Here is a 13,388-nt window from a genome sequence, read left to right on the forward strand (position 1 = left end):
AGCCTCTCCTCATAAGTCATGTGTTCCAGTCCCCTAATCATTTTTGTTGCCCTCTGCTGGACCCTTTCCAATTTTTCCACATCCTTCTTGTAGTGTGGGCCCAAAACTGGACACAGTACTCCAGATGAGGCCTCACCAATGTCGAATAGAGGGGAATGATCACGTCCCTCGATCTGCTGGTAATGCTCCTACTTATACAGCCCAAAATGCCATTGGCCTTCTTCGCAATAAGGGCACACTGTTGACTCATATCCAGCTTCTCATCCACTGTAACCCCTAGGTCCTTTTCTGCAGAACTGCTGCCTAGCCATTCGGTCCCTAGTCTGTAGCGGTGCATGGGATTCTTCCATCCTAAGTGCAGGACTCTGCACTTGTCCTTGTTGAACCTCATCAGATTTCTTTTGGCCCAATCCTCTAATTTGTCTAGGGCCCTCTGTATCCTATCCCTACCCTCCAGCGTATCTACCTCTCCTCCCAGTTTAGTGTCATCTGCAAACTTGCTGAGGGTGCAATCCACACCATCCTCCAGATCATTAATGAAGATATTGAACAAAATCAGCCCAAGGACCAACCCTTGGGGCACTCCACTTGATACCGGCTGCCAAATAGACATAGAGCCATTGACTACTACCCGTTGAGCTCGACAATCTAGCGAACTTTCTATCCACCTTATAGTCCATTTATCCAGCCCATACTTCTTTAACTTGCTGGCAAGAGTACTGTGGGAGACCGTATCAAAAGCTTTGCTAAAGTCAAGGACAACACATCCACTGCTTTCCCCTCATCCACAGAGCCAGTTATCTCATCAGAGAAGGCAATTAGATTAGTCAGGCATGACTTGCCCTTGGTGAATCCATGCTGACTGTTCCTGATCACTTTCCTCTCCTCTAAGTGCTTCAGAATTGATTCCTTGAGGACCTGCTCCATGATTTTTCCAGGGACTGAGGTGAGGCTGACTGGCCTGTAGTTCCCAGGATCCTCCTTCTTCCCTTTTTTTAAAGATGGGCACTACATTAGCCTTTTTCCAGTCATCCGGGACTTCCCCCGATCGCCATGAGTTTTCAAAGATAACGGCTTATCATAACCTCTGTTCACTAATATATGCTGAGTTATATATCACATTACCAATATGTATTATCCACACCATACATATATCAGTATGTATTAAGCATATAATGGTAATAGAACACTAGTTATATACCTTAAATTGGTCTATGCTTTTTATTTAACCCTGGCTTGCTTATGCTTAGTATCCCATAACCCAGGGGTGGGCAAACTACAGCCTGCGGGCCAGATTCAGCCTGCCAGCTGTTCTAAGCCGGCCTTCGAGCTCCTGCTGGGAGCGGGATCTGGGGCTTGCCCTGCTCCGGCACTCCAGCCAGGCAACAGGGTCGAGGATTTGCCCGCTCTAGCTCCTATGTGCTCCAATGGCCCCGCTCCAATGACCCCCTCCGGTGCTCCAATGGGAGCTGCAGGGGTGGTGCCTGTGGACGGGGCAGTGTGCAGAGCCACCTGGCTGTGCCTCCAGATAGAAGCCATAGAAGGGACATGCCACTGCTTCCAGGAGCTGCTTGAGGTAAGCGCCACCTGGAGTCTGCACCCCTGAGCCTCTCCCCATGCCCCAACCCCCGCCCCAGCCCTGATTCCCCTCCTGCCCTCCAACCCACTCCGTCCCAGCTCAGAGCACCCTTCTACACCCCAAACTCCTTATCCCCAGCCCCACCCCAGAACCCGCACCCCCAGCCGGAGTCCTCACCCCCCATACCCCACTCCCCTGCCTCAGCCTGGAGCCCCCTCCCGCATCCTGAACTCCTCATTTTTGGCCCCACCCCAGAGTCCACACCCCCAACCAGAGCCCTCACCCCTTCCCCCACCCCAACCCCAATTTTGTGAACATTCATGGCCCACCATACAATTTCTATTCCCAGATATGGCCCTCGGGCCAAAAACTTTGCTCACCCCTGCAATAACCCCTTGCATTCACTCAAGTAAATTTTGGTCTAAGTAAACAGGGAAACTCTCAAGACCAGGACCAATGAATGCTTTACCATCACAACAGGAAGGGATCAGAGTAACAGCCGTGTTAGTCTGTATTCCCAAAAAGAAAAGGAGTACTTATGGCACCTTAGAGACTAACCAATTTATTTGAGCATAAGCTTTCGTGAGCCTCTTCTACACTTTCCACAGTATGCATCCGATGAAGTGAGCTGCGGCTCACGAAAGCTTATGCTTAAATAAATTGGTTAGTCTCTAAGGTGCCACAAGTACTCCTTTTCTTTTTGCTAACAGGAAGGGAGTTATTCCCACAGGCCTGTACTGGAATGTCCCCAAAAAAGAAGAGGACAAGACATATGATTGTTCTACCATATAGATCTAGGATGTGCCCTCAGGCCCTTTGGTACCTGGAATGCATGTGGTCGGAACAAACATAAGGGGTATACCATGGTATCAGAAATACAAGGTAGAAAGCTGATAGTTTTCGATGACATGCACAGTACCTTTTCGATGACATGCACAGTAAATAGGTCAGGTGTAAAAAGTTGGCTTTGGGAGCACACTTTCTGCATAAGGTGAAGGTAACAACTCTGCACGAAACAGCACCCTGGAGACTGGTTGTGACATTACCCAGGATACAATCTGGACCGATGAACAGCCGTGTCCCCTCAGTTCTCCAGTCTGGGGTGCCCTTTGACCTGCTTTGCTATGAGAGCTATCGCTGCTGGTCAGCTCACACACAGCCTCCAGCATGTAAGTCACTCCCAGTTGTACTGTATGAGTGCTAGAATTAGCCACTCGTGAATTACACTGCAGAGCAATACCAGCAAATTCCCAGTCCTACAGAAAGTCCTTCTCCTGGACAATACAAGGTCATATAAAGTCCATCATTTATTAGTAGAAAATGGTATGCACAAGTCCTGTTATCTCAAGTGGAGTTTCCCAAACACTTCAATCCAAACACAATGGTTTAGGTAAAACAGTAAAACAAGTTTTTTAACTACAGAGAGATAGATTTGAAGTCACTGCAAGTAATGAGGCATAAAAACCAGTACTGGTTACAGGGAAATAAAACTAAAATACAACTCACTTAAACTAAGCGAATTCAAAGCAAAGGTCTCTCTCACCACAGTCCTACTAGCTCAATGTCTTTTATTCAGATTCCCTCCCCAGTCTAATGCTTCTTCCTTTGTTGTTCAGGTGTTGTTGATGCCGTGGCATGGGTAGAGATGAAGGGTGATATGACTTGGGACATCGCTTCTCCTTTCTTATAGTTCCTTCTCCACTTTGTGAGGCATCTCCAGCTAAGGTTCAGGAGACAAAGCCTGTGTGGATCGGACCCCCACCCCCTGTTTCTTTGTCAAAATGCAGATCTTTCACCCACAACCCCCTTTCCTGCCAAAGAATGGCCACTTAACCTGGTGATGGCCCATTTGATCTAGTTGACACCTGGCTGAGGTATTGGCTAGCCTTTTGTCTCTGGAGAACCAGTTTGTGACTGCTCTCCAGTTTTGGAATATATTTTACCAGGATAGTAATGACCAGCAAACTATGAGTTTTCAAATGATATCTCAAAGGTATATTTTGTACAAGATCTATAGTCCTATAAAAGGGGTGAACACAGGGGTACAGACTGTCACATTTATCCCCGCTCCTCATAACCCTCCTCCCTTTGCTGCAGCTCCAAATCCCTCTTCTCCCTCTGTTGTGCTAAGCACTTTAGTATGCTGAACACTGCAAGAGATGTTCCCTATCCTTGTAAGTTTATAATCTATTTAGGCAAGGAAGATAATGGATGGGAGAAAGGAATTATTAACCGCATTTTGCAGATGGGGTACAGAAAGATTAAATGATTTGTCCAAGGCCGCACAGATAATCTGTGGCAGAATTTGGAACTGACTCCAGATCTGTGCCCCAAATCAGTGTCTTAACCACAAGACCATCATCCCTCTCTAAGCAGAGCACTAAAAATCTTAGCAGCACACTTTTAACTATTATTCTACAAAGGGGTGGATCTTTCTGATCCAACCATCATAGTGAGACATATGGAGAGGCTTTTTTTCAAGCATGAGTCTCTCCCTCCAGGATTCAAGTAACTCTAGGTGGGCTTGTATCCTGTGCGGGAGAATCAGGGCTCTGCTCTTTAAGTACACTTTATAAATTACAAGTAACTATCCATCCAATATCAGGCAAACTACCCCAAGGGAGGAAAAGGTACTGAAGAAAATTAAAACAATGGGGAATCTACACAGGAATTAATAGATGCCTCCCCCCAACCCCTCCCTCCCGCTCCCCCGTCAACACTTTTTAGGACTAGTAACGAGGTAGCAAAATGAAATATTACAGTTTGTACATTCCTCCTGCTTTTTCTGATATTCTGTGATGCTCGCTAATGTTTTCCCTCTTGATCTCATCTTACAAGTGTTTTTAGCCTAGCATGTCCTGCACTAGGGGAAAGCAAAGCCTGGGACATATATTACTGCCTGCAACATCTAACACGTTTCTCTTTGATCAACAGTATGTCGTGTGTTATCGTGAAGCAGATTGCATAGTTCATCCTTACTGAACCTTCACCCTGAGAGCATTGTATGAAAGGCAAACTCCATCTGCCTTAGAGAAGACCAAAAATTGTCTGAAATGTAGAAATCCAACTTGCTCAGTAGCTGTGACCATGACAAGAATTCATATGAAACAAGGTTCAGAAATCTTTTCTTGCTGCTTTAGTGAAATATGTTCAGGCTTCTTTTTCATAGATAGGAGAAGGAAGCCTCATTTCTGTTCAAATACTTTCTTCCTTTATGCACACTTCTTTCCCCACTCTTTGTAAGTGAATTTAGTTCTTATAAAAGTGAACCAGTAACAACATGACCTGGAGCGAAGCTTAGTGTGTAGCAAACTTCCCCTCACAATGCTACCCCATGCAGCTCCATGCTACAACATTGTTTTTGCAGTTCTGGGCCCTTCTAAAACTAATCATCCAGAGCTGTGCAATTGTTTTTGTGATGCTTGCAAATGGCAAGTCGGATGAGATCACCTCCATTTTATGCATGAGCAGAGTATTTGAACCCTGGTTTCCACAACTGAAAGACTAGTTTCCCCTCTTCCTTCTCTCCCTATTTAAAAATTAACAGAGAGATATGACATAAAAGTTACACATGAGTTGTAGCCAAACTATCCTAAACTAGTGCTGATTTTTTTTTTTTTGGTATATTTGTATTTCAGGAACTTGAAATGGGAAACATTTATACAAGTTCTCTTCACATTACTATGTAGGGCCAAACTCTGCTCTCAGCTACACTCAAATATATGCCCACTACATTTACTCAAATGGATAAATAGGTCTTTAAGTTTCAGTCGCTTTTCCTTGTCAATATTGAGGCGATCCAAAACCTACTGAAATCAATGAAAAGAGCTCCCTTTGATTTAATGTGCTTTGGATCAGGCCCTGTAAATCACACAATTAAATGAAACCAACCATACTCCTTAAAATCTCTCAACACTCATTTAAGACCTAATTTGTCCTCTGATTCTTGCATTTCTTCCCATCTAAGTAAATGGGAGTTATACATTGTCAAGAGCAAAGCTAGTTATCATATTATATGTCTAGGCCCACAAGATATCTTAACTATGTATCAACTTGTCATCTTAGCCTCCCATTCCTCCTCTTTTCTTGTTACTAAATGAATGCTGCTCGAATTCAAATTATCAAAAATTCAGTAGACTATAATGTGACGGGGCAAGGCCAGATGGCTATAGAAAAGTAGTGGGAGATAGATATATTAGCTCCAGGCTAAACAAATCCCTGGTACCAGGTTAAGTGAAATAGAAGCTGCTCCAGGTCAATTAAGACACCTGGGACCAATTGAGAACTTTCCAGAAGGCAGGGAGAATGCTAGGTTGATTGGGACACCTGAAGCCAATCAGGGGCTGGCTGAAACTAGTTAAAAGCCTCCCAGCCAGTCAGGTGGGTGTGCAGGTCAGGAGCTGTGGGAGGAAGTTGCACTGTTGGAGAGACAGTAGTACACACCGTATCAGGCACAAGGAAGGAGGCCCTGAGGTAAGGGTGAAGTGGAGCTTGAGGAAGTGAGGACTGCCCTGGGGGAAGTAGCCCAGGGAATTGTACATGTCATGTTTCTAAAAGTTCAGCTACCATAGCTGATACTATTAGGGTCCCTGGGCTGGAGCCCAGAGTAGAGGGTGGGCCCAGGCTCCCCCCCCACCTTTGTCCCCTGATTAATCACTGAGACTGGGAGACAACAGAGACCGTGAAAGGAAGGATAATTTCTCTTTACCTCCCTTGCTGGCTTATGATGAAAATGGCTCAGTAGACTGTGACTCTTTCTCTAGGGAAAGAAGGGTTACGTGGAGGGTCACAGTGAGCTTCTGAGGCTAGCAAAATCCCCCAGGAAACGCGAGACACACGGAGGCAAGGACAGAGCTTTGTCACAATAAGGATCCTTTGGGAAATGGGAACTCAATGGACTCTCAAGTTATAACTGCAATCTACTATTCCACTTTAGTCTCCTAGGTAAACATGACTCAATTGTGAATTATTTCTACAACAGAAAAGAAAGATTTAAAAACTCAGTGGCTACATACTTTGCAAATCATGCTGCATTAGAGCAAAGGTGATAAAGTGTGATATAAAGTCCATTTCAGAGCATCCTATCTAATGCTAGGTTAATGTAACCTTCTTCACTCAAGATTTTACTAATCAATAGCTACATCAGCAATAAATGCAGACTGATGTTTATATAAAGCTTATAAAGAGTTACAGTACTCAAACAATTTCCTCATCTTAGATTATAATATTCTCACATACCTGGAATACTGTACATTGTTACTAAAGAAAAGACCCATACAATCAGAAGAATCAAAGTAGGGCAATGTTTAAGAAAGAACAGAATATATAAATGTTAGCGTTTTTCTTAGAACTATGCAATAGATGTGACTGTTTTTTTGTTTGTTTGTTTTGCAGACTTGTGCATGCTGGCACATTTAATTCCACTGGGCTCTACCTGACTGGGGATGGGGTGGGAAAGAAATTGCCAAAAATTCAGATCAAGCTTGATGGGCATGGGTCACTTGCTGGAGGATTCTCTGCTCCTTGAAGTCTTTAAACCACGATTTGAGAACTTCAGTAGCTCAGACATAGGTGAGAGGTTTTTCGCAGGAGTGGGTGCGTGAGATTCTGTGGCCTGCGTTGTGCAGGAGGTCGGACTAGATGATCATATTGGTTCCTTCTGACCTTAGTATATATGAATCTATTAATTATTTTATTGTTAGAAACAAACTTTGGCCAACATTTTGTTTAGACTGTTGCTTACGTTGTCACACTGGAAAGCAGCTTTGTATTTTATTGTTCACTGCTGGGCTACTCAAATTGGTAATAGCAGAGCTAGTTGAAAAAATGCTGAAGGCTTTTTGTGGGAAAAAAAATCAAATCTTGAGTGTTTTGATTTTTTTTTAAAATCAGCCAGCTCTAAGTGACAGCTCTAGTAGATTGTACTGAAGTAGAACTGCCCATAATTCCAACCACTTTTTCAGTATTGAAGAAGTACTTACATTGGCACCTGTCAGTATACCAATAATCTGGACATTTTTCTTCCTATAGTGGCTAGTATGTTCACCCACTTCTATTAAACAAACTAAAACCACAAACATGGAATATATTCTCCCTGTATTTTCACAAATTGGATTCTGCTTTGGTTAGTCAGGTTAGTCAAGCTGTGTTGCATTTTATGACTGTAAGGGTACATCTACTGCAATCGGCCATGTGATAGCATCAGGTGTAGACTTACCCGAGGTCGCTTTAATCTGACTAAAGTCAATACCAATGGCAGTGAAGCCAGGGCAGCATGGGCTTTAGTGCAGGCTGTACAAGCCCACCAGTGACCCAGGGTACTTATTCAGGGGGCTAGCCTGTGCTGAAGTCCACGCTAATATGGCTTCACTGCTGTTGGTGCTTGCACTAGCTAGATCAAAGCTAGTTTGGGTATTCCTATACATGCTGTAATCACACCTCTGATTGCAGTGTAGACATATCCTGTCTGAGTATGGGTATCTGAATGCACCAGACTCAAACTCTCATTAGAGGACTACTTTATAAAAGTTCTAATTTAAAGATTTGGACATGTCACCATCTTTCATTTTTGCAGATGATATGATAATGGAAAGAAAACATTTCCCTAGGGCTCACCGGTGAGATTGAAGATCAGGGAATGTGAACTGTAACTAAACTAATTTCTTTTTTCTAATATTATTAACTTTTGCTTTTTAACATGGTTTTCAGAAGGTAATATTTCAAGGCCTAGATGTTGTGTTATCTGTTTATGTGGCACAAGCCTTCTCCTGTCATCCAGTTAAACATTGACCAGGTAATTTTCATTGGTTTACCTGCTTTTTTAACAAGTAACCAGTCATTCCTTACTATGGCTATTTATTGTTTGTATTAAGGTAGCATATCTAAGCCCTAGTCCTACACCAGGACCCCATTGTGCTAGGTGTTGTACAAACAGAGAACAAAAAAAAAAGATGCTCTTTGCCCCAAAGAGTGTACAATCATCTTGCCCAAGCACACACTGTAAATGACCTGAGTCTTTTCACCAGATGGTGTTATGTTTGTTTTCTCTTGATCTCCTCATTACTAGGTAAGTGGATAAGCACTTAGGTTCTGATCATGCGATTGTATTCATCTAGGTGGTCTCCTGTCCCCAAGCAAAGCCTCACTGAAGTTAACTATGAGGTTCTACGCAGGTGCAAGGATTCCTGCACAAAGATCTATTTTCAAGACCTTGGCTTGTATTTGTAACTGAGCCCATGTACCAAAAGCACCATGGGTGTTATGTGTGTGTGTGTGTATATATATATATCGTTCCAATGCAAGTTGTTCAGTTTTCATTCATTAAGTACACTTTGCATTACTTTATGTACTTAGTGTTCTTTAGTTTTTATATATATATATGTTAGGGGGCTTATTCCTTCACCCACTTACTTCCCTGGTCCTTCTCGCAGGAACAGAGCAACAATACCCGAAGTCCAAAGGTGCAAACAATTCAATGTTTATTGGGGTGAACTTCCAGCAAGCATGATTCCAGTTTCCTTCCTTAGTGTCCCCCTTCCCAGCTCTGACACAACAGAGCTTTACCTGTGTCCCTGTTCCCATTCCCCACCTTAGCAAAACATGATTCCAATTTCCCCACCCCCATTCCCTGTTCCCATTTCCCCCCTTACTTCCTTATTGACTGCAGACTACATAGTAAAACTTGAGTTCTGCTTAGTTATACCTTAACAAATCATTTTACTGAAATTTAACTAACCAATCCTAACATATTGTAACATGATGATTTAACCAATTATATCCCACCACCTTAATTAGTTTACACCCAGCAAAATTAATTATACAGCGGACAGAAACAATCACAGAACCAGTCAGAGATTATACAGACAAATAATAGCAAAGTGGGAACTATAATGACAAAACAATATAGAGGTGAGGATTTCACAACTACACCTATAAAGACATAAGGGATTTCCAGCTGTGTCTATAGAAAAGTGAGTTCTTACCGAACAGAAAACTATCAAACTAAACTTCCTTTTACATCCTCTAGGCTTTTCCCTTTCTCTGGAGGTGATAGATCAGATCACCTTTCCAACGGCCCCAGATTGTCTTAGTTCAGTATGACTAGTTTGGAATGTGAGCATGTGACCATACACTTCCTGCTTATGGCTGCCTCTGCTGCTTAGCCAAAGGCCTAAGCCTAAGAACAGGGCCTCAGACTGTACAGTAAGAGAAGGCTCTTACACCAGCAGACAGTGATTTTGATTCTTTCTTTTATACCTCTATAACTAGCTAAGTGATAAGAATACACCTAAATTCTTAGAGTATAGGCCTTTACAGACAGGCCTGAATATCTGTATCCTAACAATATATCATGCCTGAGTTCATTATTTCTGCAACCTATTTGTGCTGTGATCAGAATTTAGTTTGATAGTATACACTTACCCCTTGTTAAATAATAGCAAAAATTTCTACACAAGGAATGAAGCACTTCAAATCTGAACTTCAATAGTGATAACAATTAAAAATAAGGACAATATGTGCAGTTATAAAGCTCCAATTTAAGTTAACTGCAACTCCTTTAACCTAGAAATATACACTATTTTGTTCACCTATGAATATTACCATGGTCAGAAGACTATAATGGTAAATCTTCTTCTTGACACACACAATTCCAAACTGAGTTTTAGAAAGGATCAGATACTCTTAATTGCCTAAAGCCAAATGAGACTCTATTGTTCCAGTTTCCAAAGAGAGTTTCTTCAATTCCCTTTACACCTCTCTCTGGCTCAGTCTGTCTGTGCCTATAACTTTCCATTTCTCCCTCAGGTCTGTGGTAGGGTTATGGAGGATTGTCCTGGAGTATCCAGGAATTAAAGATTATGTTATGTGATGAAACCTCTAGGAATACATCAAACCAAAATTTTCAATCATAGTCTGTGGCTGTTCTATATGTTATAAATGCAAATATAAGGATTTCAACCAGATCTCTGAGCTGTTAAGCGGTTGCCGCAGTTTCTCTTTCTATCCTTCTTGTTGAGGTTTTCTTCATTTCCTAAACAAAATGTACAGAAAATATTTTAATCCATTCTTAAGAAGTTACACAAACTTTTAAGCACAGCACAAAAGAGAAACCATGTCTCAATAGTCTCAATCAAATGCATTACTAGTGTATCCTGTGTCTCACTAGCCTCAACCAAATGTATCCTGTGTTCTCGTCAGAAGTGCATAGTTAGAAGTAAGCTTTTCTTTCCCCATTAACAAATATAATTCAAAATTTTTAAACAGCCCCAACTTCTATTAACCATTTCACTGCATGAGCCATTGTAAATGGATAGGTAATAGAATGTTGCATCACATGAGAGAACTGAGTGACTCAGTAGTCTTTCTTGTTGCAATACTATTGTAGCCCTAAATGGCACTAAAGCCATCTACTCAGTAAGATACATAGCATGCTGGATGTAACTATATATGGAGCATACTGGGCTCAACCCAACCATATTTTCCAGTAGATAGGAAACCTTCTCAAATAACAATCCACTAGTCCATAGGAGTGTTTAGTCAATGGGGATTAAACAAAATACTAAGAACGAAAGTTCATCTTACACAGAAAAAAAAAATGAAACAGTAAAATCCCATGATCCTTAAAGGAGCATGATTGCTGAGCATAAACCAGAGAATATAGATTTGGAACTAATATGTCAATATCTTTGTGTCAGCCTATTCAAGCTAGTAGCCGAAGTGATATTAGCAATTGTGATAAATTTTGGATGAATGGAAATCTGTGACATCTTAATACTATACTTTTCCTGTGTTGTTGGCATTTTACATTTTAAAAGTACTTATCATTGGTTCAGCAAAGAGAACTGAAGCAGAAACAACAGAGATTTTCAAAAACTGACAAAAAAGTACCTCGGGATAAGTTCAACCAAAATATAAATTGTTTTTATGTGCATACACCAGCTTTCTCGCCAGTTTCAAGCTGTCACTTTGAGTTTATTTCACTACCATCACTGAGGTCATTAGCAGAGAAAACAACTAAGACTGAATGACAAGGAGAGAGATGACAGAGACCTTTGAAAGCACAATTTCTATAACCAGAATGTGCACAGTAGACACACACACCATTTTTCATTAAACTGACCTCTCCTGAGAAAGAACATACTGGCCATTGGCAGACAGTTCATAGGGCCTTATATACCATGTTAAGGGAGAAGAATCTGAGGTGGCTGCCTCTCCCTCTGCCTACCAAATTACAAATATTTTTCAACCTGTTATTCAGCATTACCTTTTCCTAGTTCCCTTTTTCCTACTGGTCACCATTCTTGTGCTTTACCTTTGACTCGGGACATGGCAGTGCTAAAGCTGCTCCATTAAACTGGAAAACAAGGGATGATTTATGACTAATTAAACTAGAACCCCTTCCTTCCAACCTCAGAGAACTATATATCTACATTAGCTGAATGGGAAGAGATGATGAGAGAGAGAGAGATCGTCTTTCCTGTGTGTTTTTTATTTCTTACTGCTACAGTTTGTATTAAATTGGTTTAAAAGCTGAAGCCCCAGTCCTAATTGTGGGCTATTGGTTTTCCTGGGTAAAGACTAGCCTGAGGTAGCAGGGATAGGATGGAAAATGCAACTACGGTCTGTGATGGAATTGCAAAGTTGCTAGAGGGCGGAGGAATCAAACGAATGAGATCTCCAACCCCATGCGGCTTTATATCCCTGATGCTTTCTCTCCCATTGCTTAGTCTGCACAAGGAAGGGGAGTAGTTACATCCCTAAGGCTGTAGTAATCCTATCTACTCTTGTAACAATACTCCAAATTGTGCTTGACAGTTTTATAGAAGAAAAAAAAAAAAGAGAAAGATATGGTCCCTCGCCTGAGGAACTTATGATCTAATTTTAGACATGACTCCTAGAGAAAGGATGAGGTTGTAGCAACAAAATCACATGATTACCCTGTTTAGGCATCAACACATCTTAATAGCTTTTATTGTTTAAAACTATAATAATAAAACCATTGAAATGTAAGGCTGGAAGGGACCACAAGAAGTCATCAAGCCCAGCCCCCAGCATGAAGGCATGACCAAGTAAACAATCCCTGACAAGTGTTTGGCCAACCTGTTCTTAAAATACTCAAATAAGGGGTTTCAGAGTAACAGCCGTGTTAGTCTGTCTTTGCAAAAAGAAAAGGAGTACTTGTGGCACCTTAGAGACTTACTCTATTTATTTTTAAATTAATAATTTTAGAAGTTCATCACGCATTCCCAAATAGATGCAGAAGACAGGAAATATCTAGTTCCTCATCTACTTTTTTAATATTTACGTGTATATTTAATTTCAAATATTTTCTTAATTATATTTAAGAATTTGTTTGAGACTGTTAGAGTAGGAGATCTCCTGCTACTTCCCCTTGACGCTCATGTGATAATATATATCTGCATGAAGATAGTGAGAAATAGGTGTAAGAATATAACCAAATCAGATTGGCAACATCTTACACCTACTTTGCACAGGTGTAAATGACGGCTCAAGATGCAAGGCAGGGGAGATGCAGGCCCCAACATCATATCAATTTACTAGTATATAGAGTGTTTATGCTAATGGCTGTGGTTAATGTGGTGGGAAGTGGGGAGATGCAGGTGCAACACCACTGACTGCTACATCCAGGATTAATATAGCTCATATGTGTACTCATTAAGCACTTGTGTTCAGGGTCCCAAGCAGGCCCTGAATGTTTAAACAAAAAAGACAAAACTAACAAACAACCCCCTTCCATACAAAACCAAATTCAATGGTATTCTGGGTACAGCCTTTTCTATGGGCTGAG

The sequence above is a fragment of the Lepidochelys kempii genome, chromosome 2 (genome assembly GCF_965140285.1).
Source record: "Lepidochelys kempii isolate rLepKem1 chromosome 2, rLepKem1.hap1, whole genome shotgun sequence".
NCBI classification, from domain to species: domain Eukaryota; kingdom Metazoa; phylum Chordata; order Testudines; family Cheloniidae; genus Lepidochelys; species Lepidochelys kempii.